The following is a 14,709-nucleotide window of genomic DNA, read 5'->3' as shown; positions in this document are numbered from 1 at the left end:
AGCAGGGCTATAGACTGAGGTATCCAGGGTCTCATCAAACTAAGCTTTGAATATTTTCAGCAGTGGAAATTATGCTACCCTGAATTTTTCAGCGTCTGTCTTGGACGAGGAAGACGGAATCTGGACACCACATCCCAGGTGTGGCCTAACAGTAAATGGAGTGGAATAATCACATTCTTCACTTGCCAGCTGTAGTCCTTGACCTGCTGACTGGGCTCTTGCTGCTGCAGCCCATGATGAGGTTTCATTTCATTGCTGAGCTGGGTGAGTGCCTGAGAGCATCAGGGGTGGTGTATAAAAGTGCCAAAGTGAAGGCAGATCTGGCAACCTTTTATGAGGGTGACTTGAGATGACCAGCATCTGAGCTGATTCTGAAAAATTTACTCATAATGAAAAGTATCAGAGCCAATGAGGAACCAGTGTAATCATTATAGAAATTTCCTTCTTACTTTTTGCTCAAAGAATAATTGGCAAAACCAATAACACTTTCTTCTTTTCTTTTAATAAATTTCAGAAAGGATTATGAAAGTGTGGATGCAGCCCCTTCTGCAATAATATTCCCAAAATACACTTTTAACTACCATTTTACTTCCAGTGATTTTGTAAAATATGACATTCACAGCTGCTGCAGTGGACTAAGAACACAAAGTACTTTTAACTTCTCCCCTGTCATGTTTCCCTCCAGCTCTGCTGTAATCTTACCTCCCACCAGGAACCATTAAGCTCCATCCAGATCTGCAGCCTTCTCATTTGAGTTTAATACTATTTCCTTCCTCCTGGTCTGTCTCCAGTACCTCACTACCTCTGCTGAGGACCTTTGCAGCACTTACCCAGCCACTATCCAGCAGCATAGCAGGACACTCTCCTCACTCCATGTGACTCCTGGACATTGCAAAGAAGTGCTGTTGAGGAGCTACTACTGCAACCCAGCTCTGTCAGCTTCCTGAAGTGCTACCCAACGCTCCTCAACCACAAACAGCTGACAGACAGGATTAGACCAGTTGTTATCATCTTACTCATCAAGTTCATTGATGAAGATATGTTTTGTTCCGTTCAACATATGATAAATATTTTCAGTTATTGCAAAATGCATTTTCCGGTAAGTGACTACAGGAGAAAGAAAGAGAACTAATTGTAGTGAAAATGAATATAACACATGTGAGTATTATATATAGACATAAATATCTCTCTCCTGTGGTATGAAGGCTACTCAGCCTCTCAACAGGATTTTCGCAGTTGCTCAGATAATACCTCAGAGGAGATCTGACAGCCCTTGAAGGAACTTTCCTCAGGATACAGTGATAAAACATCTGTAGCAACCCTGAAGCTGGGCATCCTGAAAAGCTGAAAATGTTCTGATACTCCTGAAATGCTTCTATTGCTTTATCAAACAGTAGTCTTCCAGAGAGATGTAAGCATCCACTCTGCCTATGCTTTTTGTATACTACAGTTGTTTTATAATTGAAAAGTACTGACTCAAACTTTTTATAAACAAAGAGAATGAACCATATGAAAAGGAGAAGGATGTAGGGTGAATTTGCTATGAGATATCATGATCATCTTTATAATACACTGTTGGTTCTATTCTTAATTGTAGCCATTTCATACATCTGCTGCCAGAAATCTGTCAGAGAGACACAGGTACCTGCAAAGCTGCAATTATTCCTTGACCCCATTTAATTTAAAAAAGCCATTCTCTATCAGTGATATAGCAGAATAGCTACAAAACCTGGCCATGCAACAAGTAGCAGGGTAGGACAAACTCATATTTCAAAATCTTGATGTTGCATTCCCAGGAGCTCAGTATGAATAATAAAAGTGTTCAGAATAAGGATGTTCTCTTTCTTCCAAATTAAGGGCATATGCTTGGGGATTTTAAATCCAAAAGCTCATTAAATGTTCTGTCCTATCCCCCTGTTAAGATTCCACAAGATAAAAAGCAATAGTTGTAGAAAATATAATACTTTCTCTAACAATGTCTTACTGCTCTTTTCAAGGTTTAATAAAGAAACTGTTTTTCCAATAACCAGTTAAGCTTAGAAATACTTTTAGCGATCTGTCATTTAAAAATGATGGCAAATTTAATGTTAAAAATATATAGTAATACCTTTTCTTAAATATAAAGTACAGCAATATTTTCCATGTCACCCAAATGCAAAAATTAAAAACAGTGTTGAATTTATCTCATCTGTGTGATATCCTGCTAGTCCTATATTAGATGCTATGAAAGACTTCAGACATTTTCTTCAAAATTACTTAACAAGTCTGCTCCTGAGTCAGAATTAGACTACTTCTCACCTAATGTGTCTCATGCTTTAACCTGTAGGCTATATTTTGCGTTTCAATAAGCAGAAGGAAGGTTTCCAGAAAAAAAATCTCACATTTACTTGTGAGACCCAGTAACTCTTGTCTCAAGCAAAGGAGCTATGGGTTTTTAAGCAGCTGCTCATCCTCAGCAGTTATATGTAACATTAAATATTCCTGATTTTTTGAGAAGCAAAGTTTGCACTTTCAATGGGAATGTAGCTTTATCCTTTCTTTTTTTTTTCTTTTTTTTTTTTTTTTTTTTTTTTTTTTTCCAAGACTGATCTATTTGCATAGTCCTAGGATATAGGGTATGGACTTCTGGAGGTCATCTGTGTTAACTAGGCACTCAAAGCAGGGCTGGCTTATGTCAGGTTGCTCAGTGCCTGGACCAGCAGAGTTTGAATAACTTAAAAAATGGAGGTCACATAATCTGCAGGCTCTAGTCCCCAAGTTTGACTGCTCTCATACTGTAGTTTTTTTCCCCTAACATCCAACTGGAATGTCCCATGCTGCATCTTATATCCATTGCATCTTGTCCCACATCTAGTCACCTCTGGGAACCATATACGTCCTTATTTTTCTGCTGCCTCTTATGAAATACGTGTAGAGAGATAAGATTTGCCTGTGCTTTTCGTGCCTTTCGTATTGCAGACCAGGATGTGGTTGGCCTCCACCCTTTTTTTTTTTTTTTTTTTTTTTTAATGTCCATTTTTGACATAGACAGAGGGATCCAGCGTATACTCAAAAAATTCACAGGTGACAATCAAGTTGAGTGGTGTGGATGACACACCTTAAGGATGGGATGCCATCCTGAGCTACCTGGACAGCTGGAGAAGTGGCCCCATGAGAATCTCATGAGGTTTAACAAGACCAAGTGCAAAGTGCTACACCTGGGTTGGGGCAACCCTCGATATCAGCACAGGCTGGGGGATGAACTGATAGAGAGCAGCCCTGGGGAGAAGGACTTGGGGGTGCTGGTGGATGAGAGTCTGGACATGAGACAGCAGTGTGGGCTTGCAGTCCAGAAAGCCACATGTGTCCTGGGCTGCATCCAAAGCAGCATGGCCAACAGGGCAAGGGAAGGGATTCTGTCCCTCTGTCTTTCTCTGCTGAGTCCCCACCTGCAGTGCTGCGTCCAGCTCTGGGATCTCCAGGAGAGGAAGGACACAGACCCATTGGAATGAGCCCAAAAAGATGTAGCACCTCTTCTATGGGGAGAAGCTGAGAGAATTGGAATTGTTAAGCCTGGAAAAGAGTGACCTAATTGCAGACTTTTAGTACCTGAAGGGAGCCTGCAAGAAAGACGAGGAGAGACTTTAACAAGAGCAAGTAGTGACAGGAGAAGGGTCAATAGCTTTTAATGGAAAGAGGGAAGGTGTAGATTAGACATTAGGAAGAAATTGATTACTGTGAGAGTGGTGAGGCACTGGAACAGGTTTCCCAGGGAAGTTATGAATGCCCCATCCCTGGAAGTGTTTAAGGCCATTTTGTATGGAGCTCTGAGCAAACTGGTCTAGTGCAACATGTCCCTGTCCATGGCATGGGGGTTGGAACTAGATGATCCTTAAGGCTGGTCTCCAATCCAGGCCATTCTATGATCATCATTCTGTGATTCTATGGTTCTGTGTTTCCTGGCTGCCAGATGGGCCCTGGTGAGTGTGTAGAGAAGGCTGTTGTCTGGCATGGAACCTCACTGCCAAGTCCGCTCTTTGCATCACAAAAGCTGGGAGCCCTGCTGCAACATCTCCCAAGGCTGCATACCAGTAGGCACAGACATGTCCATACTTCCTCCAAAGTAAGACGTCCTTCAGGTAGGCAGTAAAAGATACAGCAGTTAATTGAACAGCTGTTGCTCATCTGTGTGATTTTGGGAGTAATTTTTTTACCATACCACAGTCACATGCCAATAACTCACACTAGAAACCAGCCTTCAACTGCCTCCTCAATCTTTACAAGAAAAACTGCCTGATTCATACTGTCATGTCCAGAGAAAAGCAGAACTGTAGAAAGTTTCCCACTAACTATAGATTCACGAAGAGAGAAAAAAAAGTTTGAGCAAATATGCAACCACTGTAACATTTAACTTTTGTGGAGTATCTATTTGGTGTCCAGTTCTTTTATTTTATATTCAAATAGAGTCTTACAACACAGCAGGGTAAGGGTTAAGGATAAAGTATAGCAATGGAGCAAAATGGGACAGAAAAGGGGTAGGGGGTTCAGGTGTGAAGACAAAGTCATTGTCACCAGAAGAACAGACCTGTGATTCCTGATCTATCAGTCTTTCATTTTCTTTCTTGCTCCTTACCAAACTTATTCTTTCAGATGAGAAATATTTGATTATTTTTCAGCTCAACAGCAGCAACACTTGAAGGGTTAAAAGCATATGAACATGATAAGGCATTCTCCTACCTCCTAGTTGGTTGTAGAAACTTTTTATAATCAGAACAACATCAGAGCTTGGAATTGAATTATCATGGCCTTTCTCTAGCAGCCAGAAGCTGCACATTAACAGACCAGACCAGAGGGTCAACCCAATATCTGTTTGATGTGCTATCCCACAGGCTGCAAACTCCTTTCAATCTCCTGTAATTAATGTCTGTCTCACTGTGAAGAAGAAAGTATGAGCAGCACCAAAGTGCTTGAGCCAGTCAGTCTTCAGCAACACTTGTCTGTGAGGACTATGCCTGCATCTGGTGAAAATGGGAGTTGTAAACATATATGCATGGTGTTTTGCTGAGAGCAGATCAGAAGACCTGAGAATCTATTTGAGCAATGACGAGGAGGAGAGTCAATAATACTTTAAAAGACAGAAACAGCCATGGCCCTTTGTGGCTTTTATCAATCTAGGGATGTTTTGTGAATGAGAAATACAGAACAATCTAGATTGAGGAAGGCTGCAAGGAGACTCAAGAGTTGCAGTATCAAGATGTCAACCGAATTTACAAGAGAGATGTCTTCAGTAATTTGTACAAATTTTCTCCTTGTTCATAGACCTTACCAGATATGTTCAGTACAGTCATGCTTGTCTGCATTGTCTTTTTACTATTTTCTTCAAAGTTTCTCCCTCACAATCAAAATTAAGTGGATTGTGTACAGATTATTTGAACACTGGAAAGATTATTGAACTTCTACAGAAAAGCCAATGAATTGCCTTCTTGGAGGAAAAAAAGGTTATTGATTCCTGTTAGAATAGGGCACAGTTGATTTTAGCTGACCTTTGCTAGCCAGAGGAGGTATGGATTTGTTTTAAAAATATTTCTTGTATCTTCCACAAGACAGAAGAGTAAAACATGCAGTGGTCAAAAAAAACTGATCAAGCCTTGAATTATCCACCGAGGCAATGAGTTCTCTGGAGGGTTTATCATAGAAATCATAGAAAGACTTGTGTTGGAAGAGACCTTAAACATCAGGAAGGGACCTTTTCCATAGCACAGGATGGTACATTTTTTGCTCCAATGTCTGAAGGACAAAATTTGTTTGCTGTGCTGGGAGTGAAATAGAAACCAACCTTTACTTCTGCTATTACCATAGCCAGGTTTGGGAGCAAGTTTTTCTACAGGCAGACAGCCAGTTTTGAGAAAACAACAATCTAATTCTGCCATTTGGGTTTTCCAGTGCTCCTAATCAGTGAAACCTGGTCAGTCTTTGGTCAGTGAGAAAAGGGAAGTAGCTTAGACACAAGAAAGGTAGATTAGATACTAGAAGCAGTGAAATCACTGAGAGAAAGAGATATATTCTGAAATTTCACAGCATGTCAGCTCCTTTCCTGCACAAGTGTGTGACTTAATTTTGCAAAGAAAACTGTAAACGCAAGGAACTCCGAAGCTCCAAAGCTTCATCTGTAAGACTTATCTTTTGTCTGTCTCCTTGCCTGGAACAAGCACAGAAGTCTTCTTCTGCTGGGAGGGTTACCAGTCTTAAGCACTGGAACATGCACCTGAGAACTCTTTGACTTGAAAAGATAATCCAAGAAAGACATAAAAGTATCCCTCTTTTTTATTCCAGTTCAGATGTTAGCATGTGGTTTTAATGGTTGCCAAATCTAGCCTTTAAAAACCACCAAAAAAAAAAAAAAAAAAAAAAAAAAAAAAGCCTAAAGGAAAATCAAGCCTTTCCAACAACATGGAAGAGAAACAGAAGTACTTTAAGCACTGTGTAAAAACAAAATGCAGGCATCCAGTGTCTGAGCATTGATGGCAGACATACTTTTCTGAGCAGACTTGGACATAGCACAGAATTTTTTAAAAATACCATTGAATGAACAATGACATTGAATTTTGAGAGGTCATGATGGATGCAGAGCAGTGATGAACTCATATTTGAAGGTTTTTTTACCCATACACAAATGAGAAATCTCCGTATAAACGAAATTTAAATAACCATTCAGCTACACAAATGGGACAGACGTGTACCACAGAACAGTTGAAACCCTTGCTTTTTTGAAGTGAGGCCCTCTGCATGTGGTAACCACAAGATTTCACCTTCCTCCAGAGGATGGGAGGGCTGTCCAGTGTGGGATTACAAGTGGCAGCTCAGTACTTTCACAGAGTGAAGTATGTGGTTTTTATAAAGACAGAGTTGTCTCAAAGAAGGAAGACAGCCCTAACATGTAAAGGAGCACAAGCAGAAAAAGGAATTAGAAGTAAAGGCATGAAGTCAGGAATACGACTCCACTGAGACTGCGAAATCAGGCAGACAAATTCAGGGAATGGGGAATGGGGAATTTTGAGCTGTGCAAAGCCAACTCTCTCTTGTCTAGATTTTTCTTACAGCCATGTTTCTCCATTTGGGAGACGGCATTTCCAATTCTCTAAATGCTGAGAGAATGGACAGAGAGGGGAGTGTTGGCACTACAGCTGCCAGCAAGCTGTTAGGGTTAGCCTCTGGGATGCCTAGGGTTATCTCTCTGGGATGCTCGGCCTGAAGACTCTGCCTCCCTGATTTGCATCAGTCATGCTGTTTTGATGATTTCTTTAGGAGAGCCAATGAACGGGGTGACCAGGCTGATACATTCTATCGAGTCAGCTGAGCACTAAACTTAAACATATTTCACCTGAGCTACAGCTGCTAAAACTGCTCTCATTGTGGATATGCTTGAGGACTGGGGTTCAGCAGGAGAGCCCCATAGCACTGATGGTGTTTCATGCACTGCTGAGTTGATCACTGCCTGACAGAGCTGGCACTCTAAGGTGGCAATTAAGACAGTGCCTCTACAAGGAAATATCTGTTGCTGTTTTAAATTGAGTCATGCCAATGTCCTCCTAATTACCTAGGCCTCTTGTCTCACCTCCTACACCATTACTGCTTCAGTCACTGCCCCTCTGTACCACCCTGCTTATGGGAAAAAGTCTTAAGGCTTCACTCCCACTACCTCTCCAGTTAAAACATGGCTCTTTCCTGAAAGGCTGGATGGCGTTCCCATCTCTGGGGTTTCTTAGAAGTAGATACAAAGCCAAAAGTATCTTATCTTAGGCAGCTATATTTTGTTGTCTCCCTAGTCTTTTACATGCATATATTCATGTACATACACAAACACAGCAGTATCCTCATTTTGACAGCCTTGTTTCATAGTCCATACCTGAACATCATTGAATACAGGTTTTAGATGTCTGAACTAAAAATAACTGCTCCCTGCTAACATCACACAGCTACACAACACAAACTGAGTGCAAATTGCCATGAGAGCCAGCTCTCTGGTTCCCATTTTGCAGTCACAGCAGTGGACATCAAAAGAAGTCTTCAGTGCACTACACTAGCCCATCCCTAGGAGCTGATGCAGAGTCTCAGAATGTCTCTAAAATGCAAACAGGCACCAAAACTAACTCAGAATGAATCTAAAACAACATCAGTAGCAACAGAAAAAATCATTTTTCCATTTAAAATTAAACTGAGAAATTAATTTGGGGACTAGTGGAAATAATGCCAGCTCCAGCTGGTCAGACATGGATTGCAGCAATAATTTGATCCAGGTTATTGAATATCATACATTAGCATGTAGCATTGCATCTAACTTTAGCATCTGTAGCTCCTCAGAGACTGTCTCTGAAAAGTGACAGCCTAGCTTGGCTGCTCAAAACAGACTTCAGCAAGAGCATGGCAAATGAAGCTGTCATGAGCCAGCAGCTTGCTGCATCAACCACTTTCAAACACAGATGGATCATAGGTTTTGTCCATCACACAGGTTTTGTTGAAAAACTTGAAAGTTTTGACATTGTCTTTGTCGCCTATAGAAGTACATGGTTTAATTAATAAATTCTTCCATTTATTTAGTTTAGGATGTTTCTGTGCTTAATTTAATAGAGTTGTACAGCATAAGATATCATCTGCTTGTTAGATAACATGGCTAATTGCGTGATCCTGCTTGTAGACTATGCCCATGTAAAAATATATCTGGCTTCACAAGGATGCATCACTTCTAACCACTCCCTTCAGCTTTATGTGCATTATGTTGCAGATATCATCCTGTCTTTCCTGCTGTTCCATGCACAGTTAATCCTTCTGTCATTCAGATTACTTTTTGGTGGACCTACTCTGATGCATACTAGAAATCTGAGGACTCGTGATGTCAAAAAATACTTAGTTTTCAGTTTCTACTGAGACTGTCTCAAGGGAGGAGAAAAATACCTTCTTTAGTTTTTAATATATAGTCCATTTGCTCATTAAAGCACTTGACTGACTGTCACTGAAGTACTGGCACACTGAATATTCTGCTTGATAAATGTTAGCAAGGAGTAAGCCAACATTATTTTAAGTATCTGCTGTGTTACTATTGAATGTTGATAGCTTTTTCAAGGCCCTAGCTGCATGTTTCCCCTTTTGAGTAAAGGAAGTCCATGGTATGTATTTGGTAGCAGGAGCTTGTAATTGAGTAGATTAATTATTTGATTGGCATGATATAAGGCCCAATTTTAAAAGCACACAATTAACTTTAAGCACTGTTATTCCCATTCAAACTGGTCATTATTCCTTTGTCTGAGTGCTTTCTTGAACTGGGTCCTGAATATGAAGCAGTCCTGTGTTACAAAATTGATTGCTTCAGCTCCAGCAATCTCTGCTCCAGCAGCCTAGCTGCTTTGCTGACAAAACCAAAGAGGGAAAGTATATACACCCTTTGCAACAAGAATCAATAATGCCAATGATGGAACAGGTACCTGAGAGAATGCCCCTCAGGAGAAAGAAATTTCAAAGCAAAGCTGAAAAATAACAAGCTAAAATCAACAAGTTTTACACCTTGCTGGGGTGCATGGAGGTTCAGGATCTATGAGGTGCCAAAGGATGAGATCCCTAAGAGCAAAACCCTGCAGGTGAGGCAGTTTGGCTGGGAGCTGTGGTGGGATTGAGGACCAGCCCTGCCTGCCCTGCTCAACCCACACTGCACAGCACTCATCCTTCTGCTGTCTCCATGCCGTCTCTGATACCCCTCCATCAAGGACACTGGGAATTTAACCTACTTGCATCAAACCCACAGGTGCAAAACCCACACCTGGAGCTCTGTCATTGCAGGGGTAGTGGCAGGGACTTTTCAGTTGGGAGCAACACTGATTCTTCTTGGAGGAATACAAAGGCAAGATGCTGTAAAGGCATCTTGGAGGAATACAAAGGCAAGTAGTATCTGTTAATTAAGGAACTATTATTTTGCAGCACCTCACTGTACCCAAAGGCTTGGGAGGTTGGATATCACCCCCAACATAACTGGAACCATGCTCGGAAAGAAATGCTCGGAAATCATCACTGAGGCTGACTGGCCTCTAGTTCTAGCTGTTGCTTTTTACTCCATGTTTTTATTAATGCTTAATTTGCTATGTTTTTTTCCTGGTTTGGGTGCATGGTCCAGCTTTTTGGGAGATGTGTAAGTAGAATAGTTGGCAGAATGGTGTGAAAGTGTAGAAAAGGCTTCTGGATTTTTTTTTTTTTTTAATGTATTTCACTACATTTGTCACTCTCCTTGCTTTTCTCATAGGGGTGAATTTTGGTGAAACGTGGTGTAGGGTACAAGCATGTCTCAAGGTCCTCTGGACCTTCACTTCCTCCCCTCCACAGTGCAAATATTTACTGGGTAGTACAGAAGACAAACTTGTACAAAATCTAAGGTTGTTTCTCTGCCTGGATGGCCAAATTGGGAAGATTCAAGGTTCATAAAGCGGCTTAAATCAAGCAATTTTTAGAGAGGGGAGAAAGTGTGGAATGTCATCCTTCCTAGGATTAAAGTGCAAGTGTCTAGATTAGCTGGGATTATCCTGCATTTTAGAGGTGCTGTGTGAAACCTCCTTTATCTTTGTTCTGATCTTGTTCTCATGTGCAGTAAAAATTTCATTTATATCAGAGGTCTCACACTGCTGGACTGAGGCACTCACATTTCCTTTGCCGCCCTGTGTACATCCCCATCTTTTGCCTCTCACCCCGTAAATACATTTGTTCATTTAGAGCGAGCCAGGGGGATTTTGGTTCTATGCCCAGCTGTGCAGCCCCCAGTCCTGCCCATAGACCCTTACAGGGCTGCAGGCTGCATCCACAGCAGCAGCCATGCAGCTGCAGCACTCAGAAGGGCAGCTGTCCCAAATTCTCTCCTGCAGTTTATATTCACAGCAGTCATCCTTGCTGTGAATGCCAGAGGAAGAGTTCAATCCCTTTGCTGTATAAATAGGGTGGGTGAGCTATCTGTGGGAAATACCTCCAAAAGCTCCTTTCCTTCAGATTGCTTTGTCCTTAAAAGCCTGTGCAGAACTTCAGGAAAGCTTTTTGTGCTTGGGATCAAGAGGAAAAAAAATTGTTTCACAGCCTCATGCAGTACTTCTGCTAAGCATGGGCTGAGTGAACTGCTGCAGCCTCCTCCCTTGCAGCATCCCTTGTGGCATGGGATGTAGTCCTGGGCCTGTGGCAACCCCCCAGCCAAAGCCTCAGTGGGGACTGTTCTTTCTGGCAGAGTTCACTGTATTCTGTATGATGGTGTCAAGCCTATTTATGCCCAAATATCCTGTCAAGAAATGGAAATAGGGATAAATTCAACAGTTACAGTACCAAAATGAAAACTAGACTTACTGTGGCTTAAAAGCAAGAAAAAGAGCCAAGACATTTTGTGTTTGCATTTTTCAGTTTTATGGCAGTCAGTGCTATGAAATAAATTGTATTGCTCTATTAGAGCTTGGTATGAGATTGGTTTTGTACCAGCCTGTCTTAACACTGAAAAAATCTGGTATTACAAATATATGAGACAACCCACTGGGAAGTCTGTCAGACATGAAAAATTTGGGAGAGCAAATTATATAGTCCACCTGAGCATCTCATTCCAGCTCTGCAGGAGGTGGGACATGACATACTGTTTTGTGTGAAACAACAGATTTTTCTGTGCAATTTTTTTGTAGGAAGATACTGCTTTCAGATGTGACCTCATCCACAGAGTGCAAAGACAGATTTCAGCAAGATGGGTTCCAAACTTCTCAATGAAAACAAGAAGCCTCTCAGTGAAAACCGACATTTCAAAAGGTGAGTGCAACCTGAGCAAATTCCCTCATTATTCTGTCTTCTAGAGCAAGCAGAAAGCAAATAACACTAAACTGGGAAAGATCTGTTGACTCCCTTGAGGACAGACAGGTCCTACAGAGAGACCTCAATAAATAAGAGAGATGGGCAATCACCAACCATATGAAGTTTAACAAGGGTGAGTGCTGGATTCTGTACCTGGGATGGCGCAACCCTGGTTGTGTGCACAGACTGGGGAATGAGAAGCTGGAAAGCAGTGCCATGGAAAGGGACCTGGGGATCCTGGTCGATGGCAAGCTGAACATGAGTCAGCAGTGCCCTGGCAGCCAGGAGAGCCAACCACGTCCTAGGGTGCACCAGGTACAGCATGGCCAGCCAGGCAAGGGAGGGGATTGTCCTGCTCTGCTCTGCACTGAGTCGGTCTCACCTCCAGTGCTGGGGGCAGTTGGGGGTGCCACAATATAAAAAAACATTAAGCTGTCCAAAGGAGGTCCACAAGGGTGGTGAAGGGTCTGGAGGGGAAACCATATGAAGAGTGGCTGAGGTGGAGAGGAGAAGAGAGGAGAGGAGAGGAGAGGAGAGGAGAGGAGAGGAGAGGAGAGGAGAGGAGAGGAGAGGAGAGGAGAGGAGAGGAGAGGAGAGGAGAGGAGAGGAGAGGAGAGGAGAGGAGAGGAGAGGAGAGGAGAGGAGAGGAGAGGAGAGGAGAGGAGAGGAGAGGAGAGGAGAGGAGAGGAGAGGAGAGGAGAGGAGAGGAGAGGAGAGGAGAGGAGAGGAGAGGAGAGGAGAGGAGAGGAGAGGAGAGGAGAGGCCTCATTGCAGTCTACAATATCCTCGTGAGGGGAAGAGGAAGGGCAGGTACTGGTGACCAGTGAGAGGACCTGAGGGAATGGCCTGAAGTTGATTCTTCACCCCGAGTGTGGTTGGGCACAGGCCCCCTCAGGGAATGATCACAGAACCAGCCTGACAGAGTTTAAGAAGCATTTGGACAGTGCTCTCAGGCACATGGTGTCACTCTTGGGGTCACTGCGCAGGGTCAGGGGTTGGATTCAATGGTCCCAACGAGTCTCTCTCTGAAAAATCAGCATTTTCTATGATTCTGTGATTCTAAGATTCTATGAAATTACTTCAGAGTACTTAGCATAATAAGGTTGTGAGGCAGACAGTTTTCTGTGTAAGGTAGGCCTGAGCAGAAGTACAGGCAATTCCCAGACCACTCAAATCTCACCAGGAGAACACAATTTCTTTCTGAGGATTTTTCAGCTTCCTTCTTGTTCAGCTAAAATAAATGTGAGATAAGTTTGTTCCTTATATATTTAGTGCACCTATTTCTTGGCCGAGTCAAACAATGAAAAAATGCAGAAAAATGTGAATGCAATAAAATGTTTTGGAAAGTTTACCAAACCATTAGTTGGTCAAAAATAGGATTAAGGTGGTGTTATATTAGAAGGCTTGATTCAGTTATTTTATCATCATCATCTCATGTAACTATAAAAAGCATGATGGAGCAGGAATGAAATGCAAAGGGTATGGTGAAATTTGGATTTCTATTTTAATGCTCTTGCTCCTGCCTTGCCTGTTTTCATCCAACCAGAACAGTGGCCCAAGCTGTAACCCTTCACCTGGCACTCTAATTCTGTAGTTTTCAGACATCACCTGTGTTCCCAAAGACCGAGCTGGGACAGGAAGATGTTGCAGGCTTCACTTCTCCAACAGGCAAGAAAGAATTGGATAGGCAGACAGAAGAGGTAGGATGGAGACTTCTAATGGGTCATTGGCCAAGGACCCCAAACTTGTAATACCTGCAACTGATTCATGGTAAAAATGTGAGCAAGTCATTTATACTGCCTTGGTCTCATTGAAGTTGGCAGAATTTTTCCAGGTGATTTGAAATTCCTTTCACTCTCTGTTTCATGTGCTTTTGGGCAGAGAAGGGGGAAGAGCATGCATACAATCACACATAAACTTATTTACAGACAGCAACATGTCAAAAAAAAACTTGTGAGACCAGGCAATATTCTACTTTAACTAATTGCAAAAAAAAGGAATGTACGTACATTATAGACTTTCCAAAAGCTGTGAATTTCCTGACAATTAAAGACAACTGGAAAATAATGCCAAATAAGTTTAAAAGTATTTAAGGACTTACCTTGAGAACAGCCTTTATCTTTCCAGTGTTCTTAAGTGACACCTATTGTTATCTTAATGTTTCAGGCATGTTTTGAAAATCATGTCCTTGTTGGGAAGCATAAGTAAAATGGCTGTTCCTGCAAAGACAACTAGAAATTTTTACATTTTTGTGCAAGTTGATTTCATGACTAGACTTCACAAGGGAACTTTCTGTCACTCTGAACAAAATGCACAGGTCTAAAGAATCAAGAATCCTGTATAAAGACAATGGAGGAAAACCCCTACTCTTCACTGCATGTTTTTGTTCTTAATAAAGTATATTTTTAAAAATTTTTCATTACATATATTTGATTTCAATTTTTAGATTGCTATATTCCCTGAATACAAATTTCTCAAGCATCAACATGTTCTTTGTTCAGAGGACATAAAAAAATTGCAGGCAAGTGGTCAAATTATAACTTATCCTGCTATTAATGATTTGGCAATTAAATTCTGTAGCACACACATTTTGCACCTGGTGCCCAGAAATGTCCCAACACCGCTTTTTCTCAAGGGTTGGTTAACTTGAGCAAGAGCATTTTTCTGGGGAAGAATGTGGGTGGAAGACACTGGCTGGTAATAAAACCAGAACTGATCTGTGGTATGCAGAGTCCTCAACCAGGGACAGCCTTTGGTACACCAGGTGTTTTACACGCATAGGGAAAAATCCAGTTCCTCTTTTATAAGCTTTTCAGTTTATACACAAGCACAAGAACACCAGAGACTAGAGTTACTGCTATTGGTAAAAACAAGCAG

At 41.8% G+C, this 14,709-nt stretch overlaps 1 long non-coding RNA gene across 1 annotated transcript; it reads left to right on the top strand.

The window, feature by feature from the left end:
* Positions 1 to 4,028: 4,028 nt before the first annotated feature.
* LOC128807002 (uncharacterized) lies at positions 4,029 to 14,191 on the top strand. Its single transcript, XR_008437014.1, has 4 exons — positions 4,029 to 4,118; positions 11,670 to 11,790; positions 13,427 to 13,532; positions 13,999 to 14,191. It is a non-coding gene; the product is annotated as an uncharacterized LOC128807002 (long non-coding RNA).
* Positions 14,192 to 14,709: the final 518 nt, after the last annotated feature.

Source organism: Vidua macroura, chromosome 1 (assembly GCF_024509145.1).
Source record: "Vidua macroura isolate BioBank_ID:100142 chromosome 1, ASM2450914v1, whole genome shotgun sequence".
Lineage (NCBI taxonomy): Eukaryota > Metazoa > Chordata > Aves > Passeriformes > Viduidae > Vidua > Vidua macroura.
This window is presented reverse-complemented; position numbering and strand designations above follow the sequence as displayed.